This window comes from Hippichthys cyanospilos, chromosome 5, assembly GCF_059441005.1.
Source record: "Hippichthys cyanospilos isolate Australia breed blue-spotted pipefish chromosome 5, RoL_Hcya_1.0, whole genome shotgun sequence".
NCBI classification, from domain to species: domain Eukaryota; kingdom Metazoa; phylum Chordata; class Actinopteri; order Syngnathiformes; family Syngnathidae; genus Hippichthys; species Hippichthys cyanospilos.
In genome coordinates, this window is record NC_142373.1 from 5,421,449 (window position 1) to 5,441,055 (window position 19,607).

Sequence of the window (19,607 nt, forward strand, 5' to 3'; positions counted from 1 at the left end):
ACATCCTGCAATGTTAACTCATTTCCATATGATGCTTGAAAGATGCTTGAATGCAGTTGTAAACCACAGCTATGCTTGATGATGATGATTTGCTAGTCATAGTAATGGATTAGTTTGCCTGCTAATGCCTTGCACTTTTCAAGTTACTTTTGGTTCATTAACAGTATGTAGATCACTTATACACAAGTAGTATTTATAAAATGTACAGACAAACAGGTGTACACACCATTTAGATCAGCAGTGTCCAAAGTGTCCTTGAGGACCTTTTTTTGAAGTTTATGTTCTCCAGAAAACCTGATTCAAATAATAAGATCATCAAGATTATCAGAAGCCTGATATTAATCCTGATCATTTGAATCAAGTTTCTTGGAGGACTGAAATATCCAAAACATGCAGTTTAGCTGCCCTCAAGGGCCAGGTCTGAACACCCATGGTTGAAATTTACCTTTCTATTTGGGTTGAAAGGTCATTGTCAAGCCTATTTCATTGACAGCTGATCCTAAAAGTGTGAAGTCCATATCATACTCAAATCCGCTAAAAATGCAAGTTATGCTTTCATTAGAAATCTGAGTTACATCAGCGCTCGGCACATATCTCTGACTTTTATGAAGTCTTGGTAATTTGCATTTCTATCCTTGGCAGGGCCAATCCTTTTTTAATTTAATTTTGACCTTACCAGGATTTCAGACCATTTCACAGTCAAGGATATGGAAGAGAACCCTGTTCAATATTTCAAATTGAAAGAGCACTCAAACTGAAAAAGTTCAGATAGTACAGAGATACATGGTAAAAAGCCCATAAAAGGAATTCTTCATGCCTCTTTGAGGGAAAAAAAATTAACTGCAGACGGTCCATTCAGTGATCTACAAACTGGTATTATTCCTTTTTTCCATGAAATTAAGTTGAGATTAATAAAGGTATTGTTCAGTGGTCACATTTTGTAATTATGTGAAGCCACATGGGAAATAGTCAGGCCCGCTTTTCATCACCACTTAAGTAATTTGAGTCAGCCTTGAGTATGTCCTTAAATAAGATCTCTCTGATCACCATGAAGATCTCTGAAGGCATCTGCCTTTAAGTGAATACATATCATCTGATGACTGAGTGACAAACATTCAAAGGAACCCATCTGAAAATAGCACTCAACCTCTCAGAAATCACAACATAAAAATGATTTTGTATTGATTGTGGATGGTGATAGTGAGTAATTGTTTAATTGTGCTCTGTTATCGCAGTAGAAAGGGAGGCTTGGTATGAGTTGCATTTGAATGTCACTGTCCTCATGCAGCAGCTGGTGCTGAAAAGCTCAATGTGTTTGTCAGCTGGCACTTGTGAGGCACATAAGCAGACATGCACACGTGAAAGCTCCTTGTTTAATTCAGTCTTCCTGCACGGCTGCATCTTGATTTCTTTCCACACAAGAGGAAATATCCTCTATCCGAATGAGAGCGGGAGGGTTAGGGGGGAAAAAATGAAGCAGAAAGGGAAGTAATCTCATTTTTAATGTGAAAAGAGAAGACATTAACGAAACAACCAGAAAAAGGGGTGGATTTGCAATTACACACTGTAGATTATCAATCTGTGTTAGGATGTTGATTAGTTTCCGGCAGTTTGGTGGAGCAGAAAGTTAAGGGGAAGTTCCTATTCCCAGTCAACCAAAGTCGCCAGAAAAACAAAAACAAAACAAAAAACAAAAAAAAGTTAACCCAAACGTGACACAACCCCTCACTCAAGCAAGGGATCCCAGACTTCCCAACAGAAAACAAACAACCCACAACAGCAAAAAAAAAACAAAAAAAAAAACAAGCAGGGCAGGTGGAAGGGGGAACAGAGATGGGGGGGGGAAAAAAACACAACAAAAACAGTCTAGCCACGCCACTGGCACTCACCGAAGGATGCCAAGTGGAACTGGTGACATGGTGTCCTTGGCGCGTAGAGGTACTTCTGATGAGTCGAGTATGGAGAACATCCAGAACATCAGACAAAAGCACCCGGCAGAGCCTGTTTTGGGAACAACCGGGGTACAGCACAAGATACACCTGGCTACCGAGGGCTAGCATGTCACGTTGCTGGGCGCCGACTTGGCGCAGGAACAGGGTAGTAGAGCCACCTTAGCGCAGGAAGAAGGACACACGGCTGCCTTGGTGCAGGGATAGGGGTGCGCTGCTGCCTTGGGGCCAGGACAGGGGTATGCAGCCGCCTGGGAGCAGGGACAACGACCTCCTGCTTAATAGGTTCAGAGCTCAGGACCGTGGACTTCTACTGCTGGGGGGGCCGGTACTTGGTATTGTAATGGTCTGGGCGGAGGAACAGGTGGCTCCTGGTTATTGTACCTCAGCTGCTGGGGTTCAGGGACTCGGGTGCCTGCCAGGTTAGCCTGCCACCTGTGTTTGTGGTGGACATCACGAATGTAATGACCTGAGACACCTGGAACAGAAGAGCGCGATGGGGCGGCTCAGCGTCAGGTGAGAAGCGCCGTAACACGGGGATAGCTATGGCTGAGGGTGACACTGAGGTATGTGCATGGTTATCATTACTGACACCCCCCTGTTGGCCAACCCGGTAGTGGCTGGACAACATATTCCACGCGGAGCAGGTACCTAAAGCTATCAGCTGCAATCAATAACGCTATTTACAATTAACCGCAACAAACAAAAGAGGATCTCAACAAAATAAGCCTCAAAGATAACTCGAACGTGAAAAAATGAGAGCCAGGCTCATTCTTCAGTTACTGTTAAAATATTTCTTAAGACTGAACAGTCAACAAAATGCACACAGCTAACCTTAGCTCCTTAGATGCAATGTATGGTGGTTTTCTTTTTCTTTTTTTTCCAGTGTTTACAAACCATCTATTAGCTGCCTTTTCTCCCACTGGAAAACCACCACTGGTGAAAATATTTTTTCTGCAAATTATAACTTGTGGTGTTGGGAAAACCAAAATATATTTCTGAAGACGTTGGAAAACTGGCAACGATCTCTCAACGCAAAAGGCATTTTCACCTTCAAGTAAAACCATCCATCTTCTATAGCCGTTCATATATATATATGCAGTGGGCCCCCGTGTTACGAACTTAATCCATTCAGCGGCTACGCTCGTAACTTGAACTGCTCGTATGACGGGCAATCCAAACCTATGTTAATTAGTGAATGCGTGCAACACGTGCAAAAACCTTAAGTAAAAACATCACGACTTGATACAAATATTAAAAATGAGTAACAATCTACTGTACAGTTAAATTAAATAACATATACAAAGGAAATAGGACATTTACCTTTGGGGCGACGTGACTTGAGCTGGGTGGAGGCGGAGGGGAGCAGAGACCAACCCGCAGAATGTATTTATTTATTTTCTTAAACGGGAACTTTTCTCAAACTAGAACATATCACCGGCGATTTCCTTCTCTTTAATCCATAATAGAAGAAGCCTCTCAATTTTGTTGTCGATCGAGGTCCGTCCCCCGGCAAGGAAAGTCTTGCCCTTAGAAGATTGCCGAGCGGTTACGGCCATACTCACGAGCAAGGTTAACCATGCGTGCGCCTCCTTCGTTTTTTTTTTTTTTTTTAATCTCCTGCTTGGTTTCTATTGTCATCATCCTCTTACTTCTTCCTTTACCGCCACTAGCAATGTTAGAAGCCATGTCTAACAGATAAAGTTTGCAAAGTCTTAACAACATTCCTTCCTTCCGTTTTTGACTGATTTTCTCTCCTTCCTTCCGTCCCGACCAGCTGTGCCATCAAGCTAGATGAAGGCGTAGTTTGCATAGTTGAAAGGAGGTCATGTTGAGACTTCTTTCAAAAAAAGAAGTCATACAGAGACATCTTTTCAATGTAAGGTACACAACAGCACCCCCTTTCAAAGCTCCCAGAAAGGGAAGGAAAAACTCAAAAACCCAATTTGGGAAAAATCAGAAACCTTCAGAAGGTACCACAGGTGGGAGGAGCCCCCCTCCAGGCCAACAGCTCCCTCTCCAAACCGGGAGAAGGGGCAGGAAAAAAAGAAGAAAGCTTCAGACAGGCCCATCAACTAAATGCTTTTGAGTATAAATGTGTTTTTAGTCAGGATTTAAAGATTTCTACTGAGGTGGCTGCGCAAACTTCCATAGGTAGGTGTCAGAAAAATCTCTAAAAGAAGACGAGAACAAGCCTAGCTGCTAAGCAGCAAAAAGAGTAACTCAGACCAGCCAAGATTTGACTTTTCTATACCATGGCACAGGGAAAGAGCTTTGGCGAACGAACTCGTGCGTTCCCGGCACTAGTTCAACGCTCAAGGGCCCCTGCCTGGTTTTTATTCATTCAGCAAAGCATTGCACATTACAAGACACAACAAAAGAGCCAGCCGGGCGCCACCGACAGCTGGGCCAAGGTCCAGTTCACACTTTCCTGCGTCAACAGTTCTATCTAAGGACAGGGTTGAAATGAACTAGAATTGCATAACTGGATAACAATGCACACTATTCTTGACAAGAAATAAGCACATAATGATAACAACCTAATATATGATTCCCTTCACAGCAGGGCATTCCATAATACTGGCGCGTGAATGTAAAATGCCCTTGATCCTTCTTTTTAGCCCGTGGGGTCGATAACAAACTGGCATTTTGTGACCGAAGTTGTCGGGATGAAACATATAGTGATGCTAGGTCGACAACATAGGGAAGGAGCTAAACCGTGTAAAATTTTATAAGTAATTAACAACACCTTAAAATCACATCTCATGTGTATTGGAAGCCAATGCAGGTCAGCTAGATTCGGAGTAATATGATCGAACATTCTCGTCCTAGTCAATAGTCTTGCTGCTGCATTTTGTACAGACTACAGGCGTTTGACGCAGGACATGGGAAGCCCAGAAAACAGAAAGTTACACTAGTCTCGGCGCGACGTAAAGAATGCATGAACTAATGTTTCAGCATTTCTAGGAAAAAGAATAGGGCAAACTTTAGCTAGATTGCAAAGGTGAAAAAAACCACAGTTCTTGTCATGTTATTAATGTGTCTGAAAAGAGAGAGTTGAGACAAATATCACGCCGAGGTTTTTTCTAAAACTACTTTGGGAAATAGTAGTTATCCAGGTTCAACGTGGTATATTAGCGGGTTAGCAACAACTAACAACAACTACTAACTATGAAGTGCAACTTCTACACAAACGAACACATAAACAGAATAAACACTCATCGCTTACTAAACATAGGCAGGAGCGTGCGTTATCTACATAAATGATAATAAACCATAAATATGAGCTTACGTTGTCATTCACTCCGTCACCGTAACAAGCCGTAAAATAGGAAACGGAAATGCTACGCGACCCGACAAATTAAAAGTATGCACTTCAAAATAAGATAACAAACGTCATGAACGCTGAAGCTTGAAGAATTCTTAACATAGTTATTAACTAATATTACTTAGTTATTTGATGAATACAGTATTGTATAATGTACTTTTTTGCTTTTTTCATTTTTTTCCATTTTTGTGCATTTTTTTTTTTTTTTTTATTTTGAAATATTTTTATTTTTTCCTGGAAAAACCCGTGAAGTACTAAGGCCACAATATCTGAGACCGCGAAGTAGGAGGGATCACTGTATATTGTGATATATTTTGTTATACAGCAAAAGCGTATTGCGCTAAATATTGTGATATACGGCACTGTTTGAAAAAAAAATCCATATTTTAAGAACGAATGAAAAAACAGTTATCCAAATAGACAAGTTCTATTTATTTTTTCAAAACCACACATCATTGACATCTGTGAGCCCACATTAAACATTATTTTTCCAAAAAAGCAGCATGTCGACATTCTTTTTTTTAATTTCAAGTATGCCTTTGACTGTGATAATACTGTATGTCCCTAGCAGTTGAGGATACTCTTTCACATGGCACTGATTTGGCAAGAATATAGAGGTAGCACTTTTCCACATGTGACAGCATAGGATACTGGTGAGGGTGCCCTTCAACCGTAAGCAAAACAGATCTGTGACATTACTCGCATTAGTGAAAATAAAAAGACAAATAACAGGGTGGAATCCAATGTTATAATTTTTTTTAAATTCAGAGAAACCTCAAGATATGGTTGCTTCTGTTCAGGTTTTTTTCTTCCTATTACAAAAATTGCATAGGCTATGACAGACAAAACGAAATAAAACAAACAAAACTTGGAATTTCAAAATTCCCATCTGAAGTAAATGTAAGATGAGATTCTACTGCTCATTAACATGGCTGCTCGCTGACAAGGAGTATGCGTCAAATATTATTGCAACACATAGAGCTTAATATGGATGACTTTTACATAGTGTTGAAGCCTGAGATATGACTTGAAAGCCTGAGATGAAGGAAATATTATCTTTGTAAAGTTATAAATTTTTAGTTTTCTGCTGTTTGACCTCCTCTGCCACCACTTTTGCTTTGGAACATCGCCTCAGTCAAAAAGTAATGTATTGTAAAATTTAATGCAGTGTTTACTCACTAAACACTGTAATTTATTGAAATATGTGGATTAACATAAAATGTTGTTCATTGTTGTCAAAATATTGTTTTCCATCATCACACGCATAACATTTTTTCAACTTTATTGTAAATGACTGGACGTTAAGTATTCAAGCTAGCGCTTACCTCGACATTCAGGAGTTCAGGGGACGTTTTTCGGGTGTTGCCAGTGGTATCACTAGATTCTTTTGGTTTGCAATAACCAGATGTGTCTAGTTCAGGATCCTGCTTGCTTCTGTCATTGTCTTTGTTGTCATCAGCATGAGCTCTGTGCAACATGGAGCAAACATGAGCTCGTTGTTGCCGAGGAGACTGTTGTTGCCCGGGCGGATATTGCTTTGTTTTTTTTTTACCACTTGTCTCGTCCTCCTGGACTCTTTTGTTTCATTCTTGGATGTTTTCTATATGAAACATCCCATTTGTGTCATTTGTTGATTTCTCTCAATTTTCTGTTTTTCTGCATCCTTGTTCACATCCTAACAATTCTTTCTCTGTGCCTCCTGTCATGATACATGCTGTCCATTTACCAAATGAACATCTGCCACCCAATAGCTGCTTTCACAGCATTAAAATGCCTTCTTAGCCTTGTGCTTCCCAAGGGACTTGCTTCAGAACCCAGAGATGTCTCTCACACACAAAAAAAGACAAACGTAAAACACATATTTACATGATTTTGGGAGGAAGCGGCTTTTTTACGCCTTTAAAACAAGTTTGGTCGTCAATGAGTAATTAAGACATTTAAACGCTAGTCAATACGGCGACTGATGGTTAGAATGTTACATTAAATTATGCTAAATGCCTTCTTGTATGACAGCTCGACAGCGCTAAACAACTCAATTGAACAAAACACAATTATTTTATAACGGTGCTTCATGGTTTGGTGAAATTCATTGGCACAAAAATTTAAAAACCTTTGAGAAAATGTTTAGCATAACACATATATTTTTATATACATATTTAATAGGCAACAAATTACATTAGAATATCCAATTCATCAAGTTTTCATACAATATAAACTTATCTTTTAAAATGTGAATTAAAAGTCACCAAGTACTATATTGAGATTTACCCAACACCCATGTTGAGGGAAGGTCATGCTCAATACCAATACTTCTCTGACCTCCACGTGCTGTATTAGTATGCAGCCACTAGCCAGATTAGATGAGACGAGGCTAATGATGCTGCGTTAATGGGCCAAGTAGGACACTGCTACCTCCATTACCAGACATAAGCACTAATGAAGTTATTTGTGGCATAAATAAGTCCTACAAAATTCACATTGTTCTACATTCTTGAATGTATCCTGGATCATTCAATTACTCAGTGGCGGTCTGTGAGTTTCACACAACGCCTTCAGTGATGTCAGACTCGAATAAATACCCCTCATGCACACACATACGCATTACTGTGGTACACAGGCTATTTTCCGGAGTAGTTAAACATCAATAAACTCACATCAGCAATTAAAACGTGTCATTATGCGTGACACTGTCAAAACTTAAAATAATTAATAATCATTTAAACAAATATCCACAAATTCTACAAATCCAAATTACAAATCGCAGTTTAATAAGGAGAACATCATCTTATTTCTTTACAATTAACTGAATACAAAAAAAAAAAAAAACACAAACAGATTTTGAATATGTTTATGTCTTCTGAAATAATTTTATAAAATGCTTGCACTCACCTGCGCTGGCCGGTGACTCAGCCCCTTTGCGGTGTAAGGAGACCTCTGCCTAAACAAGGAGCAAAACTTAAAAGCAGGAAACAACAAAAACATGCAGGCGAGTGGCTCCAAGACAGAGAAGCAGATCCCTTCACGGAACCGTTGAAAATCTCTTACCTAGATATCTTTTATAATAAAACGGTATTTCAAGTGTAAACTCAGATTGTTATCATATTTCATTATCTACACTTTGACTTTAATTCGACTTCTAATATGCCGCTAATATGGATGACCGCTGCCCGCGAGATTTCAAAGGATGGAAAGGGGTTAACTGTTGAATTACTATACAGTGGACCCCCGTGTTACAGCGTCCCTGGCTAACATTTTTTTCATGTTTCGATGAGTTTTTTCTTCCCCTCTTTATGGTATTTTACCAGTTTTGCAACAAAAACAACTTTCATGACCCTAGACGATTAACCCGCGGATCCCAAATGGGAATTGACCCCAACCAGGCACAAGAGGTGATTGTTGCGGAGTTTATTAACAAAAGGAGCACGCAAGGCGTGGGGAAAAACAAAAACAGTCCGAAGGTAAAGTAGCAAACCAAAGTACCAACGCCAAGCAAGACGAGAACGTATGGATCTTAAGTCCACGGGAAAGAAGGGCAGCAAAGAGGGCGTGAGTCCAATGGGGATGGCTGCAAACAAAGAAGCAACAGAAATCGTTCACAAGCAGATAAACATATCACGCACAAAGTACAAACCAAAATGACTCGAGAAGGCCAGACGTGAGGTTGAGCGCTGGGATTCACAGGATGGCAAGCGAGCTTGGCAAAGGAATAACCCGGCAAAGGCTCGTATATGCCGGCCAGCTTATAAAGCCCTGTGATGAGATGTGCAACAGGTGTGAGTGTCCGATGGTCCCGACCCATACGGAGGAAGGGGACTCAGTCTGCAAATCAACACAAACTAAAAAAAAAGGCAAGAAACGTGACAGGTAGTTGGCTGTATTTATGTTGTTTTGTCTCCATTTGCAGGCGTTTTTAGGTAATTGCACTTATTTTCTGTTACTGTCTAACTGCCTCCATGCGACGTATCACTACAATGCTGGTCTGCTATTGGTCGGCGTTTCCTCACGAAGATGCTGGTCTGCTGGTGGTCGGCCTCACTCGTTTCAAATGGCGGAATGGTAAAGCTTTGTTCTATCGTGAGTGGTTACAAAACCGTATTTATACTGCATTTTACTGCTTAATTCAAACTTGAATGGGTTAGCCATGGGTCCCAAGATTGCTGGTGATGTTGAAGAGCAAAGTAAAAAGATGATTTATATGGAAACGAAGCTGGAGATAATCAAGAAATAAGAAACTAGCCTTGCCTAAGCTACCCTTACAAGGGAATATGGGCATAACATGTGCCACTCAAAGGTAAATTAATCCTTTTCATATTTTTTATTTATGATGTTTTCAGAATTTATACATGTATATTATATATACATAGCACTTACGATACTATTTTGTTACCAATTTTTAATAGGTATGTACATTTTTAAAGTTTTTACCTGGGGTTCTAAATGCATTAGCTATTTAACATAGGTTTGGATTGCCCGCCAAATGGTGAATTCACTTGACGAGCCCAACCGCGGAACGGATTAATCTCGTAACACGGGGGCCCACTGTGTAAGATTTAATAACTACTAAAAGATTTAAGTAAATTACTGTACTGCAGTAGTCTGACGTCCCTGTCAAGTGCATTTATAGTTACCTTGTCCGTCTGGCATTCAAAAACCATCACAGCCCGTCTCCACAAAATGTTTTTTTTTTTTTTCAATGAATGGAAAGGGGTAACTGTTCATTTACTATATAAGATTTAAAACAAAACTGGTGAGTTTGATACAGGCGGACATTTTTCAGTCATTCTGGATTTGAAAAGTATGAAAAGAGCATGTGAACGTACCACGGCTTATTGCAAACAAACAAGCTAGACAAGAAGCAATAGCTAATCGCCCTCTTGATATGCAGGCACAACGCAAGCTCTTTGTAATCGTTTACTCGTTGCTTTTCGTAAAGCTAAGCGTGCACTCCTCATGTCTTCCTATTCTGAGGCTATTTTTTTGTTTCTTAAAGCAACTTGGACTTGTCTGTTCTACGAATCATTCTTATGAAGAGATCGTTTACGTCGTCTGTTCTGCCTACAGTAATATATGTTCAGAAATGTTTCCAAATGTTGTAGTTCTTTTGTTCTGTTTACAAGATAGTTCTGTTTACAATCACGTGTTTGTTCCATATATTTAGCTTCCGTTTTCTACTCTTATTTTGAAGGCGCAAACAGGAAGTCGCTGTGTGTAACGGTAGCATATAGGCCGTGCTTAGAAAACAACGTGCGCAACTTACCCACCTCTGGCTGGACATCATGTTTGTCTTCGTGTTTTCTTGTCCCTCCGAACGCAATGGCTTTTCACTCTGAATGTTCATGAACCTCAAGTCACCCCAATTGTAATAAAGGGACCAAGACGCTCAGCTACCTGGCTCATGAAACTAATGAGTTTGGCTTGCTGTTGAACAAGGTTCACATACCACGTGTATACAACACATTGTTCAACACATGATAACAGTACAGTGAAAAGCCATATCAGCAGTTGGTGCAGGATAAAGCACACGGCATAGCAATGGACAACGTGCAGGAAGAAAAAGCTTATCCTGAATTCAAATCGTCATCCAAAGCTAGCACTAGTTCCAAACATTCATCTGCTAAGTTATCCTCAAAGTCCAGTGTTCTGGAAGCAGCAATTTTGGCAAGAGCCTCTGCAGAAGCTACAAATGTGAAAGCGTTGTACAGCAAAAGGCAATTGGAAATAAAGAAACAACAAGTGAGGCTAGAATTGGAAAAAGCAGCACTCGAGGCAGATTTGGAGCTATTGGAGATGGAGAAAGAAGCGGCAGCTGCTACAGCAAAAGCAAAGTTCAGGAAGCAGCTGTTGAGCAAGGCAAAGCAGAAAGCGTCATGAGTTTCGTCCCACCTCAAGTCGTGAGAGAAAGGACTAATGCAGGTGCAACACCAAACTCAGCTGAAGCCGCAAGTGCTCTTTGGAGCTCTTTGAACCCTCTCACATACCACATGAGGACTTGCGCAGGACTAACTGAAATCCTTGGTAGGAAAGCAGTAGGGTTCCAAATCGAGCCAGTCGGCGGAGGCCTACGGCTAGACCTCCCTCCCCTCATTGAATGCGACGAGATAATGTTCAATAGAGGAGAAATTCCTACACCTGAAGTAGCTCTTGCTCACGCTCATTTGAAAGACCTAGCTCCATTCATCCCACAGCACGATCCAGATGCTCAAATCATAGTTTTACTGGGCCGAGATATCATACAAGTCCACAAGGCACGACAGCAGGTTAACGGACCCCACAATGCTCCATTTGCTCAGCGCTTGGATCTAGGCTGGGTAATTGTGGGTGAAGTATGTGTGAATGCTCACAAGTCAACCGTCAGTGTCTATAAGACTCACATGCTTTGCAATGGTCGCCCGTCTCTCCTCACTCCTTGTCCTAACAGCATAACTGTCAAAGAGAAACCATGCTACGGCGGGGAGCACAAGAATGGCCTCTTCAAACGCAGCTCTAACTCCAATAAAGTGGAAGAAAAACTTGGAGATGACGTTTTCAAGCGCACGGAGCACGATAAGTGTGCCATGGCTTTCGAGGATGAGTCCTTTTTTAAAATAATGGAGAAGGAGGTCCACCAGGACAAAAACAATAACTGGGTAGCTCCTTTACCGTTCAAGTCCCCTCGCTTGCCACTTCCAAGTAACAGAGACCAAGCATTGTCAAGACTCAACTCCTTAAGACGCAACTTAATTAAGAACCCTCAAATGAAAGAACAGTTCTCAGAGTTCATGAATAGGCTGTTCGAGAATAATCATGCAGAGACTGCTCCACCCATCGACGACAACACAGAATGTTGGTATCTGCCTATTTTTGGAGTATATCACCCTCAGAAGCCCGGACAGATACGGGCTGTCTTCGACTCAAGCGCTGAACAATTTGGTGTTTCTCTAAATTCAGTACTGCTTACAGGCCCAGATCTCAATAACAGCCTCCTTGGCGTGCTGATTCGATTTAGAAAAGAGCTCATTGCAATCACAGCCGATATCCAGCAAATGTTTTATGGGTTCCTTGTCAGACCAGATCACAGAGACTATTTGAGGTTTTTGTGGCACAAAGACAATGACTTGTCAAAAGAAGTACAGGAGTACCGCATGCTGGTACACGTTTTTGGAAACAGCCCATCACCAGCAGTAGCAATTTATTGCCTGCATAGAGCCGTCCAGAAAGGTGAGCCAATGTTTGGAACGGACACAAGGCCCTTTATGGAGAGACATTTTTACGTAGATGATGGGTTGATCTCGCTTCCCAACGAGTCCGCAGCCATAGATCTACTCAAGCGCACATGTGCATCCTTGGCCGAGTCCAATCTCAAACTCCACAAAATCCCTTCGAACAGTGTTACAGTTATGCAAGCCTTCAAACAGGAAGACTTGGCTACCGATATCAAAGATTTAAACTTTGACAATGACACTCTACCAGCTCAAAGAAGTCTGGGTTTGTACTGGGACATAAACACAGACTCCTTCACGTTCCGTGTAGCTGTTAATGACAAACCTTACACCCGCCGTGGGGTTCTCTCAGTGATTAACAGTATCTTCGACCCCTTGGGATTAGCATCACCGGAGACAATTAAAGGCAGACAGTTGTTACGCAAACTGTTAGATGGAGTCCAAGATTGGGACGCTTCTCTCCCTCAAGAGAAAATGGACACATGGGAAACATGGAAAATGTCCTTGCAAGATCTAGACAGTCTCAGGGTCCCACGCTGTTATGTCCAAGCCTCTCTTTCCCAGTCCACTTACACCGAACTGTGTGTATTTTGCGATGCCTCAAGCTGGGCTATTGCGGCAGTAGCATATTTGAAAACAGTCAATGCGAAAAAACATTGTGAAGTCGGGTTTGTGATGGCAAAGGTGAAGCTTTGCCCCCAGCCAGAACCCACCATACCTCGCCTCGAACTTTGCGGGGCTCATTCTAGATGAACTTGATCACAAGCCAGATGCCAGAAAATTCTACTGCGACAGCAAAGTAGTTCTTGGATATATTAGCAATGACTCAAAACGTTTTTATGTTTATGTACATAATCGTGTTCATTGTATACGTCAGTCAATATCACCCCAGCAGTGGCACTACATAACATCAGAACAAAACCCAGCAGACATCGCCACCAGGTCAGTTCCTGCATCACAGCTCATGATACAATGTGGTTTAAGGGACCAGACTTCCTTTACAAACTGCCTGTACCTGAGACCTTCGAAATGGATGTTGAAATCAGACAAGTGACGACTCTCACTACACAAATTAAGAAAAATGGACTCTCGCCAGAACGCGTCCAACGCTTCTCAATCTGGAACTCACTGGTACGTGCTATTGCCTTTTTAATTCATCAAGCTCGTTCCCATTCATCTTGCAGTCCATCAGCTCATTCATGCAAAGGTTGGCATCAATGTACTAAGCCACGCACTCCAGAGGAACTGGAAGCCGCCAGTAACCTTATTCTCCAGTCTGTTCAAAGAGATGCCTTTCCTAACAAATATGCTACCATACAAGCTAATCAAACCGTCCACAGCTCAAGCACAATCGTATGTCTTGATCCTTACATGAGCGACGGCCTCATCAAGGTCGGAGGTCGCCTGAAACATGCTTCATTGAACATAGCCTTCAAGCATCCAATTGTTCTCCCTAACAAGCTTCATGTGACTAAGCTGCTTGTCCGACACTACCATGCTAAAGTTGCGCATCAAGGAAGGCAATTTACGAGAGTGCGATTCGACAAGCTGGACTGTGGGTCATAGGTTGCAAAAGAATGGTTTCATCCATAATCCACCATTGCATAACATACAGAAAACTCAGGGGAAGACTGGAGACCCAGAAAATGGCCAATCTACCGCCTGAGAGACTTGAAACTTGTCCTCCATTTTCGTATGTCGGGTTGGACGTATTCGGCCCATGGTCAGTAGTCACTCGGTGCACCCGAGGTGGTGCAGCAGAAAGCAAAAGATGGGCAATCCTTTTTACATGTATGTCCACTAGGGGCGTACATATTGAAGTAATCGAATCAATGGACACCTCGAGTTGTGTGAACGCAATCCGCAGATATTTTGCGATATGTGGCCCAGCAAAGCAGATGCGATCAGACAGGGGCACTAACTTCATCACTGCAAGCGTGGAATTGGGCAAGGCACAACCTAAGAAAGATCTTCCAAACATCGTCAACTATCTTCATGCCAACGGTTGCACCTGGGAGTTCAACCCCTCGCATGCCTCCCAAATGGGAGGTGTCTGGGAAAGGATGATTGGGGTAACCAGCAGAATATTTCACTCTATACTTTTGCAAAACAAGCACACTTGTCTGACACATGAAGTGCTTTGTACTCTAATGGCTGAAGTGTCATCTATAATGAATGCAAGAACCTTAGTTCCAATCTCAACAGACCATTCTTCACCATTCTTATTATGTCCTGCAATGCGCTTGACCCAAAAGAATCATTTTCCCCCTCCGCCGGGAGACTTTTGTGGAAAAGACTTACTCAAAAGCCAATGGAAACAAGTCCAAGTGCTTGCCAACGAATTTTGTAGTCGCTGGAGAAACGAGTATCTCAACACTCTCCAAGCAAGACGCAAGTGGCATACGGCACATCGCAACCTCCAGCCAGGTGACATCGTACTGCTTAGACAAACTCAAGTACCCAGAAACAGGTGGACTATGGCTATCGTCACATTTACATTTCCAAGCAACGATGGAAAGGTCAGAAAGGTCGAAGTGAAGACATCAATCCAAGGTGTCTCCAAAACTTTCTTACGTCCTATCTCGGAATGTCGTCATGCTTCTCGAGAATGGAGAGACTGATAAAAGACAGTATTAGAGGGTGAAATGAGTCTTTACGTTTGTCGTAATTACTATAAATCATATCAACATAATGCAGTGAAATAGAACTATTAAATGTTGTAAAGTGTTAGAAAAAATAAAAAGTCATCTGACTGTTGTAACATTGATATCACATTAGTAAAAATTTTATGGAAAACATGTTGTCCCGACAGGTACATACACAAAGCGATACTGTATTATAGAGTGAAACAATGCATCTAACGTTTATGTTATGTATTCATATAATTAAAATAAATCATAAATCCAAAACGTGCAATAGAAGTATTGAAAAAAAAGGTCTACAGAGTGTTGTAATATTCATACATCATTAGTAAAAATATATTATGGAAAATGCAGTTCAGTAAAACCTTTTGCATATATTTGTGATACGTCCTTGATACGTTTTACAACGTTTTTTTTTTTTTTTCATCCAAAATGGCAATGGTAAAAGTCATTCTCAAATATAAAAGTGGAGAGCAAAATAAATGTTACCACCATTGGTAAAAAAATCTAGAAAAATTCTATTCACATACACACAATTAATAATTTAATTGATAAATTCACTTTTAAGAAGTATCATATAAGTGAAAAGCTATACGGTTTCAAGAAGAACGAGTCCAAGTTCTATTGCAATATTGGAGATTTTGAAGGAAATTGCGACTAATATGTATGACAAATAATTCCCAATTTTGATTTTCATAGATTTGAAGAAAATATTTGTGACTATATATCATACTGTATTGAATGGATTTTTTTTTTTTTTTAAAGGACTGTTATATAAATGGATAACAAGTTACCTGGATGATAGAAATGAGTGCAATTTACTGTAATAACAAACAGTCACTTCAGCTCACGATACCACATAGGATCCCTCAAGGCTCTGTGCATGGTCTTATATAATTTACATTATATATTAATGAGAGTTGCGGTGTTTGCTGCTCTGGAGTGAGTCTCGAACAACTTATGATCTTACTTACTTACTTATGTTGACTTAGTTGAATTCAAAATGGCACAAATGATGTACTGTATATAACATATAATGGCCAACTTTGCTACAGTATCCAGAAGCTTTTCGCTATGAGAAAAGGCTATTATAGTTTGAAGGGGCACAAGCGATTTAAAAAAAGTTTAAGAACTAACATAAGGAAATGTGTGTCTCTGTAAAAGGTGCTAATGTATGCACTAGAACTAGTATTTGGTATGATGTAATAGAGAACAAATATAAAGTTTATATAAACATATAAACTGTGATATCATTGATGATGCCCCCCCCCCTTTTTAAATTGGCTTTCATTATCTTTTATTGACTAGTCTGTATTATTAAAGGTCAAGTGCTCATTGGCTGTCATGTTTGTAAATTTCCGTTTGTTATGTTTTGAACCCTGTAAAAGATAACTATATACAAAGTGATTTTTACTAGAAGTATTTAATTGCCATTTTACAGTGGTCAAATATAAACACATTTTTCTAATACTGTACCTATGTTAGCTGCTATAGCCTGTGCACATATTTTGTTTTAAAATTCAGATACCCACTCCAAAAAAAAAAAAAGAAAACATGAGTCAAAAGCACATTTATTCAGGTTTCAAAAAAAGGCAATTGCTGCAGCATCTTCTTGGACTGAAATCTGATATGAATTCACTGAGCTCTCCTCTCTTTCTCTGTCCCCAGTAGCCGTTTGTGTCTTTAAAAATTACATTGCAGTGACTGCAGGTGATGAGGCCAAATGGGATCCTGTATGTTTCTCTGAATTCTGCAGAGACATTTCACAAACACAAAAAACTAAACTAAGATGTAAAAAATATGTGTTGAACATCCCCTTTAAACTAACACAACATTCATTTTCATGTTGGTATTAATTGGTTACCATGACAATAAGATATTGTTCCAGTCACAAGCTCTACTTGTGTAATATTGGATTTAAAACTCAGACATACCTCTGTGATGAAAATTTGACTTGTTGTGAGTTTGCATATGTGAGACAACATATGCATACTCGCTGCTTTTGGCACAGATGCCGCAATAATATATATATAATATGAACCTTGGATAATGGGCAGAATGGTCCGGCCCACTTGACATCTCCCTAGGCCGTATGTGGCCCACAATGCGAAATGAGTTTGACACCCCTGATCTATACGGTACACCAGGATTAAGGCCTTCCTGGAAAAAATAATTACGCGTCCCCTTTTTTCTTATAAAGGCAAAACCCCACCCCAGGGGGTGTGTAGTTCTTTTGGTGCCATTTTTGGAACTACACGCCCCCGTCCTACATCCTGCAATCAGACCCCTCTCGTCGTCACTTGGGTAAAGAAGGCTTCAACAAAGCATTTCTGAAGACCTCCATTTCAAACAAGTTGGACGGGTCCAAAGAAAAGTAGCGAGTATGTTTGGAGAGGACGTCTGTGATTTCAATGGGAAGAGCTATTTGTCGTGTCACATTGTGATGATGACTTTTAGGGCGTTTCGACAAATTCATATTCAGCTGTGTCAAAAAAATAAATAAATAAAGCACTGAAACTTCACATTGTTTTATTGTTGCACATGAGTTTCAGCATGTGAGTCACATGTCTCATAACATCACAGATTAAGTCTAATGAATCGTGGCGCTCCCGAACACAAATTAACCGTTGTTCAAAAACCCTTTGGCACACTCAGCGGGTGCTTGATTCTCAATTTAGTAGGTCCTTGTGTTGATATGATGCACAAAGTTCAAATTTACAAGTGATGCAAAACCCATTTAATTCAAGCCTTGTAGTTGGTTATAGTTAGTTTTACACGATGCTCACATGTTTCTATGACTGCACTGATCAAAGTATTTTTTAAAGCGCCCCCAAAAAAATCAACCTTTTGGAGATTTTAACCATATTCCAATGTTAATTTCTCACCGTAAACATCCCCAAAGTATTATACACCTTAAGATTGGTTTATGCTTGACGCGTTTGCGAGCTACGTGCGGCTCCATGAGTCAAAATGATGTCATTTCAGTAAATACGCTCCTCGGCGAAGCATATGCCCAATTTTCCGCAAGGCATACCTTCCGGGATTTCTTTACCGTGCGCAGGCGCCACGCAGAAAACACGGCTGATGAAAGATTGCTTATGAAAGTTCGCCGGTACAAACACATTTATGAGTCGGCTGAAAAGGACTACCGTGACTTAAATAAACAACAATAAACAACAATAAACAACAATAAACAACTCCTGCAGAGCACGCGCACTGAGGAGAGATGAGGATTCTGTTAAAAAAAAAAAAGCTTGGAAGTATGTAGATCAGTGGTCCCCAACCTTTTGATCACCGCGGCCCGGTCGACGCCTTAGATTTAGACTGCGGACCGGAGGGGGGGTTGCTCCTGTAAAACCAAATCATTCTTCTCACTACGCCTCAGATTTATATTGCGGACCGGCGACCGGGGGGCGGCTGGTTGCTTTAAAAACCACACCACAAACGTATGGACGGGGCTTTCTGTCGCTGTTGTAATTTATATCCACTTTTTTTTTTTAATCGTGCAAAGAGAGGGGAGGGGAGTGGACAGAGCTTGCTGTGCACTTTACGGTAGATCCGGAAGGAAGAGCATTGCTGAGAACTTTCACTTTTCTGGGATGTGACAGCCAATATTTTCAACAACAGCACCTTTATTCTTTGCGGCAATACTCGCCTGCAAAAAATAAAACTTTCAATGTCACAATCGAGTGGCCGAGACCGTGCTAAATATTGTGCTGACAATGCTGCGCTATCGTTAGCTTAGCACAGTAACTACGGTTCAACAGCTGTTAAGTGAAGCAAACGCTGCACATACCAGTTGTCCCAAGTTCTCGCTTCCGCCTTTCGACAAGCCAGGTGACGGTTCTTGCTTGGCTCTGTTTCGTATTGAAAGCTCAGCTGGTCGTGCTGGATCGCTCCGGGTGACCGCAAAGCGGCCGCCATGATTCATTCCTGCCCCCTGCTTGAGCCATTGAATGTTCCCGAAGTTGATTGGCGGTGGAAAAAGTACATCAAAAATTACTTCACGCAAAAGGCAAAATTTCGCTTCTCGTGACCGCGCGCGGCCATTTGCGTCGCTCCATTCGCTTTCATCGCGTCGCCCGACGTGCCTTCGCGCCCAGTCACGCGAACTCCATTAAACTAAATCATCTCCAAAACATTATTTCGGGTGCAGCCTACGCGGCCTGGAACCAGTTGATCCACGGACCGGTACCGGTCCGCGGACCGGGGGTTGAGGACCGCTGATGTAGCTGGTTTGAATCTACGACAGGGGTCTCAAACTCAATTTACCTGGGGGCCACTGGAGGCAAAGTCTGGGTGAGGCTGGGCCGCATCAGGATTTCCACAAGAAAAGCGCTGATAAATCATTCTAATGTTCACAAATATCTTTATTTTTAACACAAAATAATGAATTAAATAAATGAATTAGAAAACAAATGTCTGATTTAACGGTTCTTTAACTTTTAACTTTATGAACATGAATGAAACATTGAACTTGAACTATTCT

General features: G+C 41.1%; 1 long non-coding RNA gene across 5 annotated transcripts; it reads right to left on the reverse strand.

Moving 5' to 3' along the window:
- Window positions 1-1,748: 1,748 nt before the first annotated feature.
- On the reverse strand, window positions 1,749-19,337 carry LOC148423233 (uncharacterized). Of its 5 annotated transcripts, XR_015865531.1 has the most exons (5): window positions 18,915-19,337; window positions 8,909-9,027; window positions 8,167-8,215; window positions 6,603-6,744; window positions 1,749-2,427 (listed from the first exon to the last, which is right to left on the reverse strand). It is a non-coding gene; the product is annotated as an uncharacterized LOC148423233 (long non-coding RNA). The 5 variants fall into 5 exon arrangements; XR_015865528.1 differs by having other exon boundaries at window positions 8,167-9,027; XR_015865530.1 differs by lacking the exon at window positions 18,915-19,337 and having other exon boundaries at window positions 8,909-9,486.
- Window positions 19,338-19,607: the final 270 nt, after the last annotated feature.